We start from the raw sequence: 14,473 nt of genomic DNA, 5'->3' as shown, positions 1-14,473 counted from the left end.
GATTATATTCTTTGCAGCCAAACATGGAGAAGCTCTATACAGCCAGTAAAACAAGACCAGGAGCTGACTATGGCTCAGATCATGAATTCCTTATTGCCAAATTCAGACTTAAATTGAAGTAGGGAAAACCACTAGACCATTCAGGTATGACCTAAATCAAATCCCTTACAATTATACAGCAAAAGTAACAAACATATTCAAGGGATTATATCTGATGGACAGATTGCCTGAAGAATGATGGATAGAGGTTCATGACATTGTATAGGAGGCGGGATCAAGATCATCTCCAAGAAAAACAAACAAAAAAAGGCAAAATGTTTGTCTGAGGAAGCCTTACAAATAGCTGAGAAAAGAAGAAAAACTAAAGGCAAAGAAGAAAAGGAAAGATATAAACATCTGAATGCAGAGTTCCAAAAAATAGCAAGGAGAGATAAGAAATCCTTCCTCAGGAATCAATGCAAAGAAATAGAGGAAAACAATAGAATGAGAAAGACTAGAGATCTCTTCAAGAAAATTAGAGATACCAAGGGAACATTTCATGCAAAGATGAGCACAATAAAAGGACCTAGCAGAAGCAAAAGTTATTAAGAAGATGTGGCAAGAATACACAGAAGAACTATACAGAAAAGATTTTCACGACCCAGATGACCACAATGGTGTGATCATTCACCTAGAGCCAGACATCCTGGGATGGGAACTCAAATGGACCTTAGGAAGCATCACTACAAACAAAGCTAGTGGATGTGATGGAATTCCAGTTGAGCTATCTCAAGTCCTAAAAGATGATGCTGTGAAAGTGCTGCACTCAAGATGCCAGCAAATTTGGAAAATTCGACAGTGGCCACAGGACCGGAAAAGGCCAGTTTTCATTCCAATCCCAAAGAAAGGCAACGCCAAAGAATGTTCAAACTACCACACAATTGCGCTCATCTCACATGCTAGCAAAGTAATTCTCAAAATTCTCTAAACCAGGCTTCAATAGTATGAGAACCAAGAAATTCCAAATGTTAAAGCTGGATTTAGAAAAGGCAGAAGAGCTAGAGATCAAATTGCCAACACCCAAATTGCTTGTTGATAATCAAATTGCCTTTTGGATAATCAAAAAAACAAGAGATTTCCAGAAAAGTGTCTATTTCTGCTTTATTGACTATGCCAAAGCCTTTGACCATATGGATCACAAAAAACTGTGGAAAATTCTTCAAGTGATAGGATTAACAGACCACCTTACCTGCTTCTTGAGAAATCCATATGCAGGTCAAGAAACACCAGTTAGAACTGGACATGGAACAACAGGCTGGTTTCAATTTGGAAAAGGAGTACGTCAAGGCTATATAGTGTTACCCTGCATATTTAACTTATATACAGAGTACATCATGCGAAATGCTGGACTGGATGAAGCACAAGCTGGAATCAAAATAACCGGGAAAAATGTCAGTAACCTCAGATAGGCAGATGACACCAATCTTACAGCAGAAAGTGAAGAACTGAAGAGCAAATAGATAGGGAAACAATGGAAACAGTGAGAGACTTTATTTTCGGGGGATCCAAAATTACTGCAGATGGTGACTTCAGCCATGAAATTAAAAGGTGCTTTCTCCTTGGAAGAAAAGCTATGACAAACCTAGACAGCATATTAAAAAGCAGAGACATTACTTTGCCAACAAAGATCTATCTAGTCAATGCTATGGTTTTTGCAGCGGTCATATATGGATGTGAGAGTTGGACCATAAACAAAGTGGAGCACCAAAGAATTGATGCTTTTAAACTGTGGTGTTGGAGAAGACTCTTGAGAGTCCGTTGGACAGCAAGGAGATCCAACCAGTCCATCCTAATGGAAATCAGTCCTAAATATTCATTGGAAGGATTGATGCTGCAGCTGAAGCTGAACTCCAATACTTTGGCCACCTGATGTGAAGAACTGACTCATTTGAAAAGACCCTGATGCTGGGAAAGATTGAAGGTGGGAGGACAAGGGGATGACAGAGGATGAGATGGTTGGATGGCATCACTGACTCGCTGGATATGAGATTGGGCAAGCTCCGGGAGCTAGTGATGAACAGGGAAGCCTGGTGAACTGCAGTCCATGGCGTCGCAAAGAGTCACACAAGACCATTCTACTGAATTGAAATGAACTGAATTTCACATAATACATGTAAATATAACTAGAAATACATATGGCAACATAAACCTAATACATATGTGTCTAAGATTATTCTAACATGCTTTATTTGTTAATAATACAGTTAATCTTCTTGGACATCGTAATTCTGTCTCTGATTTAGATTATCTTTCTCTTGAGTCCCAATCTGATCAGTTCCTTCTATAACAGTAGCCAGAAAGTCTATCCTGTCAACAATTTTCTCTGTAGTTCCTTTATGCTTTTTTTACAAAGGAAAATTAATTCTCAGTAACCAGATTTACCCTGAGATAACCAGCAAACCAGGGCAGCTTGGCTGCCATTGGTATGTCGACCAATGCTTTCTGTTCTTCTATAAGTGAATTAAAAGTTTGCTGACAGAAAATGAGATAGTTGGCAAAGAAAATTAGCTTCTGGAAAACAGAGAGAAAACAGTGCATTCAAATTTAAAGATGTGGACTCTGTGGTGATGATGGAACATTTGTGTGCCCAGTATAAGTTCTGGATTATCTCTGCCTGCATGTACGCCGCTACTCTTCTGGGGCTGGGGTTTACTCTCCTTTAGAACATTATGTTTTCAGAGAGGTCTTCCCCAATCTACCCACATCCAAGTCCTCCCCTCCCTTTGCCATCATCCTATTTTCTGACTATCCATATTTATTCATATCCATAATTACCAGACTATCTATGATTATCATGTTTGTTGATTTGTGTGTCTACTCTCTTCCCTTCATTGGGATATAAGTTCCATGAGAGCTGAGGCTAGATCCAGTTCATCCCATGCTGTACCCTCACTGCCTGTAACAGTGCCTTTCATATAATAGGTCCTTGATAAAAGTTACCTAACTGATCAAGTACAATACACCACGGTCCAGTGTCTTCCCCTACAAGAGAGCACACACTCTTAACTAAAAATAAGGCCTCTGTTCCTTTAAGAGATGCCCCAAGAGCTGATAAGATTATAGTAATCACATCAAGTTTTAGTTGTGATAAAAATGTCATTCTAGCAATTTCTTTTCTTTTTTATATTACCTATGGGAAAACCTGAAGTATAAGTTTATCAGTTAAATTACAACAGAAGTTATTTGTGACAAAACATGAATTTGGGTGATCCTTCAATAGTCTCTTATCTCTTTGGGAAAACAGTTCAATAGGGCACAGGTTTTACCCTGTGAGTAACAAGCAGCACTTAATTACAACAGACAGAATGGGAGCAATGTTATTTACACTGCAGTTACCTGAGTTCTCCAATGATAACTTTTACTTAATTGCTGTCAGCTCAGCAATGGGATCTTGGGAGAGTAATGAGGCTTGGGTTCTCGTCATTTCTACTTTTTATTTACCTGTTGTGAAGATTTGCTTAAATTTTTGAGGCCATATTTTATCATGTAAAATGACTGTGCTCATTTCTTTGAAATAAATTCTTTAGACAATTTAAGATGAATATGAAGACATAATTTATATTTTAAAATATTCTCAAACTTACTGCAAAACAAATCTGAAAAAAATCATTCTGTTGACTTGTACATTAGCAAAGAGATAAGACTCAATTCCACCTTCAGAGATGACACTCCAGAGATGGATTATAAAGTATGTAATTCTGAAATAAACTTTTTCAGATTTATTCTAACTATCTGTAATGTCCGTTTTATTGGTGAATATTAAAGGGTGATGCAAAAAATGATTCATGAATTTTCCTACAGTGAACAACAAATTTGGCAGGTGTCTTCCTGGGTACCAGGTAGGAATAAAAATAACAAATTGGAAAATATTTCATGGAGGAGGTGGGAGTTCGTGGATTAGAAGACTTTTCTCTGTTAAAATCACGCTTTTCTATTGTTTGAACTTTCTAAAATATGTGTTTGGAGTTTTTTAAAAAGAAAACAGAATTTTAGAAAAGAATATAATGTAAATTATTTACATAATTGACACAAATTGATATGGTTTTAAATTAAGTAATGTTACAAACATCTAAAAATAATAAATGCCATGCCCACTTCAGTAGCACATGCACTAAGCCTGGAACTATACAGACAAGACTGGTATGGCTCCTGCATAAGGATGACACATAAACTTGTGAAGCGTTCCATATTTTCTGGTGTTGGGAAAGTTGGCTGCATGTAAATCAATGTAGTTAGAGCATGCCCTCACACCATGGACAAAAATAAACCCAGAAATGGCTTAAAGACTTAAGTATAAGATACCAAAAAACTTTTAGAAGAGAACATAGGCAAAACATTTTTGGACATAAATCGTACCAATGTTTTCTTAGGTCAGTCTCCCAAGGTAACAGAAATAAAAGCAAAATAAGAAAATGGGACCTAATTAAACTTATAACCCTTTGCACAGCAAAGAAAACCATAAATAAAATGAAAAGAGAACCTACAGACTGGGAGAAAATATTTGCAAATGATGTGACTGACAAGGGCTTAATTTCCAAAATATACAAACAATTCATATAACTCAATGACAACAACAACAACAAAACACCCCAATCAAAAATTGGGCAGAAGACCTAGATAGACATTTCTCCAAAGAACACATACAGATGGCCAGTAGGTGAAAGATACTCATCATCACTAATTATTGGAGAAACACAAATAAAAACTACAGTGAGTTACTATTTCAGAATGACCATCATTAATTAGTCTACAAATAACAAATGCTGCAGAGGGTGTGGAGAAAAAGAAGCGCTCCCACATAGTGCAAACCACTATAGAAAATAGCACAGGTGTTCCCCAAAAACCTAAAAGTAGAGTTACTTTATGATTCTGCAATTCCACTCCTGGGCATAGATCTGGACAAATCTATAATTTGAAATGATATATGCACACCTATGTTCATAGCAGCACTAGTCACAATAGCCAAGACATGGAAATAACCTAAACGTCCATCAATAGATAAATGGATAAAGACGTGTGTGTGTGTGTGTGTGTGTATAAGTTAATATATTGTAACACACACATACACAAAGGAATACTAATCAGCTATAAAAAAGAATGAAATAGTGACATTTGCAGCAACATGGATGATGAATCTAGAGATTATGATACTAAGCGAAATAAGTCAGAGAAAGGCAAATACCATATGATATCACTTATATGTGGAATCTAAACTATGACAGAAACGAACTTATCTATGAAACAGAAACAGACTCACCGATATAGGAAACCGATTTGTGGTTGCCAAGGGGATTACGGGGTGGGAGAGAAATGAACTGGGAGTTTGGGATTAGCAGATGCAAACTATTATACACAGAATGGATAAACAATAAGGTCCTACTGTATAGCACATGGATCTGTGTTCAATATTGTGTAATAAACCATAATTGAAAATAGTATGAAAAAGAATATATATATGTATAACTGAATCATTTTGCTGTATAGCAGAAACTAACAGCATTGTAAATCAACTATACTTCAATAAAATAGATTTTAAAAATAAAATTAAAGTTAAAAACATAAATGTCAAGAATGAAAATAATTCAATATAGACTCACATATTCAATTTTTTCTTCTAAGGACAATAAGTAGTTAGCTGAAAACTGAAATGTTTACTGGTTTCCTTCATTTTCTTAGAATTTTCTGTACAAAGGAGGTTAGAACTTGTCATAACAAATATACTTTGATGATTTTATCTGCTTTCATTAATTAGGCCCTGATTTTAATATTTTTGATTTCTGTAAGTCCAAGAAAATGACAAACAGAAAAAAGTAAACACAGAAAAGGTGTTGCAAAGATCCCCTGGAGGAGGAAATGGCAAGATTCTAGTAAAACCTTTGTCTTCCTAATAATTAACAATCTTTGCTAAATTAAATGATTTCACCTAATCAACTTTGGCATCAAGCCAGAAATGAGTACTGACTGGGAACTAACAAAGCAGACAGAGGTGCATGCATACAACACAAGCATATGTTTTAGAGGTGGGATGTGAAGGAAGATAGGAAATAACAGTGATGGAATCTGAAGAAAACCAGAAGGTTGGCAAAGCGGCAGCCTGTAGGCACTAAGGCCAAGGTGGGTGTGCAGGGAGGTGATGAGTGAATGAAAGGTTTCTCTCTGGGAAAGAAAGAGGAAGATGGTTGTACGATGGCTGAAAATTTGAAAATCCTTAGATTCTCTTCAGGTCAGCTCAATGGTCACGAAAAGCATTTTAGATATTTTCGCACTCAATTTACCTTAAGTATGTCACTCAGTTATGTCTGACTCTTTACAATCCCTTGGACTATAGCCTGCCAGGCTTCTCTGTCCATGGAACTTTCCTGGCAAGAATACTGGAGTGGGTAGCCACTTCCTCCTCCAGGGGATCTTCATGACCCAGGAATGGAACCCTCATCTCTTAAGTCTCCTGCATTGGCAGGCAGATTCTTTACCCTTAGCACCACCTGGGAAGCCCATCTTAAGTATGTTAATTCAAAAAAGGCTTCAGTTAACCAAACTTGAAATTTATTAATCTAAAAAGAAATTTACAGCCTCTTTCAGTTTGTATCCTGAAAGACATAGAGCAAAATTTTTCTCACTCAAAATTCCAATATCCTCAAACAGGAGCTATGCCGAGAGAGATTTTTGTAGTCATCAAGATTCTGGGGTAGTGCTCTGATTATCTATTGCTGTGGAACAAACTACCCCAAAGTCACTGGACGAAAACAACAATTATTCATGTTGCTCACGAATCTGCAGCTTGGAGAGAGCTCGTGAACTGCCAGCTTGGTAGCTGAAAGGTTAGAGTAACTCAGTGATTAGGGGCTGGAATCATCTGAACTCTCTTTCACTCATAAGTCTGAGGGTTGATGCCGGCTGTTGGCCAGGACCTCATCTGGGATTGTAAGCTAGAACATGTGCACCTGCCCTCTCCCCTGGGACTTGTCGGCTTCCTCAGAGGATGGTGGCTGGGCGCGAAGAGTCACTCCTAGCCCAAAGGACAGGTAACAGGAGCTACAAGCTTCTTGAGTCTTTGGAGTGAGGAGCTGGCACAGTGTCACTTAAGCTGTTTTCTATTAATCAGACAGTCACAGAGCACATGACTAAGGAGAGAGACACCATCCACACCTCTCAATGGGAGATCACCACCACAGATAGCAACCCCACTGGCATTCTCTCAAGGATTAAGTTGACAATTTTCCAGAGCAATCTAAAATTATATCCTGTTACTCAATAAATTGTCCAGATATGGGCTGATGAGGGCTTCCCTGATAGCTCAGTAGGTAAAGAATCTGCCTGCAATGCAGGAGACCCCAGTTCGATTCCTGGGTTGGGACAATCTGCTAGAGAAGGGATAGGCTAATCACCCCAGTATTGTTGGCCTCACTTGTGACTCAGCTGGTAAAGAATCCCCCTGCAATGCAGGAGACCTGGGTTTGATCCCTGGGTTGGGAAGATCCTGTGGAGAAGGGAAAGGCTACCCACTATAGTATTCTGGCCTGGAGAATTCCATGGACTGTATAGTCAATAGGGTCACAAAGAGTTGGACATGACTGAGTGACTTTCACTTTCATGGGCTGAGAAGACAATATGCAAATTATTTTAGTACTTAAAAGCTCTAAAGACCAGAGTTCAAAGTCACTGGATACATTTCACCTCATTAAGGCCTCATGAAAGTGACAGTGTTAATCTCAGTTGCGTCCAACTCTTTGCAACCCCATGTACTGTAGCCCACCAATCTCCACTGTCCATGAAATTCTCCAGGCAAGAATACTGGAACAGGCAGCCATTCCCTTTGCCAAGGGATATTTCTGATCCAAGGATCAAACCCAGATCTCTGGCAACCATCTCTTTACCTTCTGAGTCACCAGGGAAGCCATTAAGGTCTCATGCAGTTTAGTTTATTAAGGTGTTAAGCAAAATATTTCATTGTAATATTAATTATTAAGTGAAGCCATGCTTCAAGCTGCATAATCTGATTTTTATGGTATCTGAGAGTTTAGAATAGTAACTACCAAGCTCACATCACAAGGGGTTTGGACATCATCCACCCTTGGGATGGGAACTGATGTTACAGACATCTTTCATGCAGGAGACATAGGAAACTTGGGTTTGATCTCTGGGTTGCAAAGATCCCCTGGAGGAGGAAATGACAACCCATTCAGTATTCTTGCCTGGGAAACCCCAGGGACAGAGGAGCCTGGACAGCTACAGTCCACAAGGTCACAAAGACTCAGACACAGCTGAGCACACATGCACACACATCCTCTAAACTAATTCTTGGTGGTTTCTATTTCCTCAGAACTTGGAAGATTATTAGAGATGAATGTTGACTAGCTGCAAAAGGGAAGAGAAATGAGAGATGGCCAGTGAGCTGATAGGATATTGTTAGCTGATCTCAGGATACGGAAGAGTCATCCCGAAGTATTTTCCTGCAGTGTTATCCTTTCAGAGAAGACAAGATCTTTTGGATTTAGTCACTGTGATTCCTGGAATCATTGGCAGGCATTTTCTCCAATGACTGTTCTTTACATAGAGTTGTCGGCTGAAGACAAGATCTAGATATGCAGGATACTCATCCCCTCACATGTCTGTAGCTGTAAGATGGAAGCACAGATTTATTCATCTCAAATCTTAAGCTAATTTGTTAACGCTACTTATACTGTATCTGACTAGAAAATATGGAAACTAATTCATTCAATCCAAAAAATTTTACCCATAATTATAAAAATGACTGTTTTCTGATATTACAGGGTACTCTGGTACCCTGATGCCCAAAGCTAAGCATCTTTTCTTCTTATATCTCAGGTTTCAAGATGTATATTAATCATAATTATTGATTGAAAGTGAAGTGAAGTCACTCAATTGTGTCCAACTCTTAGCGACCCCATGGACTGTAGCCTACCAGGCTCCTCCATTCATGGGATTTTCCAGGCAAGAGAACTAGAGTGGGGTGCCATTGACATACCATTCATTTAAAAAGTATGTATTGATTACATATAGGTATCTGGCACTCTTGTAGATGCTTAGGATACATCAGTGAATAAAAAAATGACACTGCCTCTTGGAACTTATATTCTGGCAGGGAGAGACAGATAATAAATAATAAATGTATAATATAAATATTTTTATTTTAAATTTATTATTCTTTATTTTTATTAAATATATTTGTATATGATATATACTGGTTATTATCTGTTTTTTCCTCTCCTCAAATCTATTCTCTTCAGGAGCTGCAAATTATTTTAAAATATGTAATGTGGATCAGTGGTTTATATTCATCATTACCAGAGACTTCCACATTGCATGAAACAATAAATCCTGGAGGAATCCTATAGCAAGTTTTTTCTTTTTTGAATCTCATGATATATTTCAGTCTAAAACACTTTTAAAGCAATGTTTGTAGCAATCAGTAACAACCACCTACTTAAGTATCTTTAATGTTGGCATTTAAAAGGGAAGTAAGTCATTGGCTTGTCGGCCCAGTGATGCTTGAGTAATGATGATGATTTAGGCAAACACAAATCATGCTTCTCATTGGATTGTCAGATATAAAAAAAAAAAAAAAGAAATTAAATAATCTTTCATGATGTTAATTTATTGTTTTTCTTCCTATGTTCCCCTCTCCTCCCTCTCATTTCAAGCAGTTTGCCGTCAATGTCTTCCTTGCATCTGGAGCACAGCCAAAACCCATTCAGGAAATTATGCTGTTTACTACTCTAGAACAACTTTTAAGAAGATTAGCAGGTATCTGGGAAAAATATGGCAGAGTTGAGGTGGGAAAAAGGAGGGGTGAGATATGAGTTTGATTGCTCTTTAGGCCAAACATGTTGGGTGCCCTTTGATGCCATGCCAACAGAAAATAATCTGACTTGAAAGAGAAGTGGTTGAGCATTGCCAAGGCAGGCAGGACCATAAACAGCCTTGACAAAGATGCCTGTGCCCCCTGGAATGGCACAGAAATGGCAGGGGACTGAGGATGTGAAGGTCTCTGTGAGCGAATAAACCAATGATGAAGCAAGGTAACCAAGGATGGGATGAGTCACAAGTTGACTGGGGCAGAGCAATCAAGGATATGGATAACCAATGGCTGAATGGACTTGCTGCATCTCATCCACGTAGGCACTGCAAATATCACAGATTTGTGGATAAATGAGAGTGAAGGACACCTTGCAAGATATAGATTATAGTCTGAGTTTTATTCCTTTCTCCCCTTGACAGTCAGACGAAAGAGGTAATTGAAATAAAATTAAGTGGAGCTTTAGAAAAGAAGACATACTCATACTTGATGACAGTAACCTTTGTGTTGATATTCCTCAAGAGTCTGAGTTATGTGATGGAAAGTCCAGTGCTTCACTGAGCTTGAGGATCCCAAGCAATTTCCAAAGAGGCGCTACAATGGATAGTTGTCACTTCTACCCATTAGAACATGACTGGAAGAAAGCAGGCTGAAAATGCAACAAGTGTTAATTATGTGAAAGACACAGAAAACCAGAAACTCCCTTCAGCTCTGCAATCTTTGAATGCTGGAGCCAAGGCTTTGCTCTTCATGACCTGCACTCAGTACTGTGACCCTCATTCTCTCAGCTCTCCAAACTCTTTGGTCAGTAATCCCTAAACATTCAGAGCCTTACACTTGATCCTCTTGGCTCTGAATTTTCCTTCCTCTGGTACTCTGAGAGCAGCAATTGTAATTTCTGTAGACCAGGAAGGTGAAGCTGTCATTCAACTTTTTCTTTCCAAGTTCTCCCCTTTCTACTATAAGAAACACTTTCCATTATGAACCCTCAATATCTTCCCAGAAAGCATTAACAAATTTCCTCTCTGGAATTCTGTCACAAAATTCCTCTTTCACAATCAGCTTATCATTTCTGCCTAAGCCTGATGTGAATGCATACAGATACTCTAATAACCATGGATTGTACTAGTGCCCTGTGGTACAGTTTATCCTGTATTAAGTATCTGTGCATGATATACGAAAGTGAAAAGTGAAAGTGAAGTCGCTCAGTCATGCCCGACTCTTTGTGACCCCGTGGACTATAGCCTATCAGGCTCCTCCGTCCATGGGATTCTCCAGGCAAGATATTACTTTTCCTCTTGGATCAGTCCTTTTAGTTTTCTTTCCACCCAGACTTTGGTTTACTTGTGAACTCTAACCAGCTTTTGCTTTTGTTTGGCTTTATCTATTTTTCACTACCCATGGAGGCAGATGCTGGCAGATTTTCCAGATACCACTCACTCATTTTATCTTTCACTAATGGCGTGCTTGTGGTTCATGGGGTCACAAAGAGTCAGACACGACTGAGTGACTGAACTGAACTGAACTGAATCAATAACCTATGCAACCTCTTTACCCTAAGCACTCAGCATATAGAAACAAATGGTTGATAACACTGGCCATCTGAAAACAAAACAGCGAATAGTTTTATTTCTCATTGAGAAAAGAAAATAGCCTAGAAACAGTAACAGTGACAGTGAAAGAGTCAAGAAAGGGCGGAAAGTGATTATGACGTCTTGTAGGAAGATGGGTGGATGATGCAAAGAGAGAACGAAAACTCGGCTTCTGTCCCTCCTTCTCTGTAGATACAATCTCCCACTGGGTGCCATCTATCATGTGACTTTATTCTAGAAGGTTTTACTGGTAGAAACAAACACCAGGAGTTGTCCAGATAGATCATCATTCCTCTTAATAGAATTACCTCTTTAGTGATGTTCTCTGAGTTTGGCCCAAACTCAATTGGCCAGAATAGTTCCACTGTGAGTTATTTTTTTCCAGCAACTTCTCTCTCTTTCCATTTTCCATAATTTAATATCATTGGTTACTTTGTAAATAGTTTATTGATATATCAGATAAATGTTTGCTCTTTTCCAATATTTATAGGTTTTAGCATAGTAACAGCAAGTGCAAGGTTTTCATTGATGAACCAGAGAGTCTGGAATACCAAAACCAGTTATAGTATTAGAACTTCAGGTTCCCTGGGTTTGATTTGATTCCATATCATTTTCTGCCTTTGGGCAGTAGAAGGGTAATATATCTACTCTGAGAGGGAGCAGTGGAACCCAATGTGGGGGAAGCATGTAATAGCAACACAAATGACAAGAGTTTAGTGAAAATTTCTTCTGCTAAAGGACAGAGCAAAGAAACTGGCAGGTGCTTACAATTAATTCCAAAGCTTTTGTACAAGCTAGAATTGAATTTTAAATCTCTTACTCAGAAGAGTCAACAACATGACACCATCAATAATTCATCATTTTTAAAAACGTCTTACAAATATCCAATGGAGCACCAGTTTGGAAATAGAGAAATATGGATTCTCTTCCTATTTTAATATTGGCTAACTGCGATTTTAAGTTTTCTATCCTTCAGTTTCCTGATATTTAAAGAGGAGTCATTTACTATTTTATGAGACTATGTTCATATGCCAAAGCCTTTGACTGTGTAGATCACAACAAACTGTGGAAAATTCTTCAAAAGATGGGAATACTAGACCACCTGATCTGCCTCCTGAGAAACCTGTATGCAGGTCAAGAAGCAACAGTTAGAACCAGACATGGAACAATAGGCTAGTTCCAAATAGGGAAAGGAGAACATTAAGGCTGTATATTGTCACCCTGCTTATTTAACTTGTATGCAGAGTACATCATGAGAAATGCTGGACTGGATGAAATACACGTTGGAATCAAGATTGCTGGGAGAAATATCAATAACCTCAGATATGCAGGGGACACCACTCTTATGGCAGAAAGCGAGGAAGAACTAAAGAGCCTCTTGATGAAAGTGAAAGAGGACAGTAAAAAAGCTGGCTTAAAACTAGACATTCATAAAACTAAGATCATGGCATCTGGTCCCATCACTTCATGGCAAATAGATAGGGAAACAAAGGAAAATAGTGAGAGACTTTATTTTGGGGGGGTTCCAAAATCACTGCAGATGGTGACTGCAGACATGAAATTAAAAGATGCTTGCTCCTTGAAAGAAAAGCTATGACAAATCTAGACAGCATATTAAAGAGCAGAGACATTACCTTGCCAACAGAGGTCTGTCTACTCAAAGCTATGGTTTTTCCAGTAGTCATGTATGGATGTGAGAGTTGGACAGTAAAGAAAGCAGAGCACCAAGAATTGATGCTTTTGAACTGTGGTGTTGAGAAGACTCTTGAAAGTCCCTTGGACAGCAAGAAAATCCAACCAGTCCATCCTAAAGGAAATCAGTTCAGAATATTCATTGGAAGGACTTATGCTGAAGCTGACACTCCAATACTTTGGCCACTTGATGCGAAGAACTGACTCGTTTGAAAAGACCCTGATGCTGGAAAGATTGAAGGCAGGAAGAGAAGGGGACAACAGAGGATGAGATGGTGGGACAGCATCACTGAGTCAATGGACATGAGTTTGAGTAAGCTCTGGGAGTTGGTGATGGACAGGGAAGCCTGGCATGCTGCAGTCCATGGGGTCCTAAAGAGTTAGACTCGACTGAGCGACTAAACTGAACTGAATGTTTATATTTTGTGTTAATTGTAGGGCACTTATTTTAATATGTTTATAAACAATTTGTACTTTGACTTTAATTTACTATTTCTTATGAAAAATTGCTGGGCATTTTTCTACATGTGTTTTTTTTTTTCTTATTTTGCATAATGGGTCTAAACATCTTTCCACCTAGCCAATATGTGAATAGTCACAGTTAACAAAAATTTAAAATTATGATATAGTCAGTGAAGGTGTTTTACTTGCAGAGGCACAACCATACTACATCACTTATAGAAGACATACTCTGAGATGATTAAATAGCTGTTTTATTCTTTGATAGATGTTAATTAGTACCACCTGACAAGTGCTATTGAAAACGAACAAGATACAAATAAAACAGGAAACATAATTTTTCTTTCAAAAGAATAGAAGCCACATATTTTCAACAGAATTGCCTTACTTTCTATAATAAATGTGGTGTGTGCTAGAGAAATGTACCTGGAGGATGTTTATTTTTGCTTCATTGACATAAGATCTCTGACTGGCTAATGAGTTCTGCCCAAGACCAGATGCAATATTGGAACTTCAAGTTGTTTGTTACAGTAGTCCAGAGAAGGTTTTGTATCCTAGTAATCACATATATGTGTAATTATATATATATATATATATACAGCCTTGTCATTATATATATGTGTGTGTGAAATATATGTGTGTGTGTGTGTGTGTGTATATATATATATATTTGCACACATAAATTCTACAATAATTTATTTAGTGGTAGGTATGATGTGTTTGAGGGCTTCCCTGATGGCTCAGCAGGTAAAGAATTGCCTGCAGTGCAGGAGACGCAGGAGATTCAGGTTCAATTCCTGGGTCAGGAAGATACCCTGGAGGAGGAAAATGGCAACCTACTCCAGTATTTTTGCCAGAAGAACTCCATGCACAG

General features: G+C 38.3%; 1 non-coding gene across 1 annotated transcript; it reads left to right on the top strand.

Annotated features, from left to right (window-relative positions):
- The first annotated feature begins 4,126 nt into the window (after positions 1-4,126).
- Positions 4,127-4,233, top strand: LOC138431566 (U6 spliceosomal RNA). The gene has a single exon (XR_011253732.1). It is a non-coding gene; the product is annotated as a U6 spliceosomal RNA (small nuclear RNA).
- The last annotated feature ends 10,240 nt before the right edge of the window (positions 4,234-14,473 follow it).

The sequence above is a fragment of the Ovis canadensis genome, chromosome 1 (genome assembly GCF_042477335.2).
Source record: "Ovis canadensis isolate MfBH-ARS-UI-01 breed Bighorn chromosome 1, ARS-UI_OviCan_v2, whole genome shotgun sequence".
NCBI lineage: Eukaryota > Metazoa > Chordata > Mammalia > Artiodactyla > Bovidae > Ovis > Ovis canadensis.
The sequence above is the reverse complement of the archived record's forward strand: the minus strand, read 5'-3'. Positions and strand labels throughout refer to the sequence as shown.